This window comes from Trachymyrmex cornetzi, unplaced genomic scaffold (genome assembly GCF_001594075.2).
Source record: "Trachymyrmex cornetzi isolate Tcor2-1 unplaced genomic scaffold, Tcor1.1 scaffold220, whole genome shotgun sequence".
NCBI lineage: Eukaryota > Metazoa > Arthropoda > Insecta > Hymenoptera > Formicidae > Trachymyrmex > Trachymyrmex cornetzi.
The window spans coordinates 99,355-100,148 of NW_017296848.1; positions in this window are offsets into that span (position 1 = coordinate 99,355).

The window sequence follows — 794 nt, forward strand, 5'->3', positions numbered from 1 at the left end:
CTTCTTACTCCGTGTATTGTAGACGACGTCTTATGGCTTAAGGCTTAAAACCCTATTGTAGATCCGGGGTAATGCGGCCCTCTGATTGGTTCATGACATCTTAACACTGTACTTAAGATGGTCTTAAATATAATATCTGACTATGAATACCGGCCATAGGCCATATGAGCCAAGGCCTTTAAGCCCGTATCAGACTATCGACTCTGCAAGCCGACCCGACTGCCATCTCTGACTGCCGACCAATCACAATGAGACTGATTCAATGTGATTGGTCCATTATTAATCGGTAGTCAGAGTTGGCAGTCGGGTCGGCTCGCAGAGTCTGTAGTCTGATACGGGCTTTACGGTTACGAATTCCTATTGTACCTGCGCCTTTAATCGGCTCAACGCTCATTTTCAGTGTCAAAATATACACGTCATCAAAATTGACTCTTGATATTCGTCAATTTCTATCACGTGACTTATTTTGGCGCCGAAAATGAGCCTCAAACGTCGGCATGAAAAAGTACCTTAATATGTACCTCTTGAACTAGTGCAATTAGTGCAAGAACAGAAAACTATTGGCGTCCTAGAGTATTTCTTACTTCGGTAGGGATTTTTGGACACCATAAATGATTTCGTGCAGTGGTGAGTGGCTATCGCTAGTAACTATAACTATCGCTCATAACCTTGTTCTGAATTCTGATTAACGCGACGATTAACATAGTATATTTTATTCATCGAATATTTTGAAACAATTTTTTATTAAATTTCATTTTCTCATATCGCGTTACGTGCATCCAGTACCATCGATA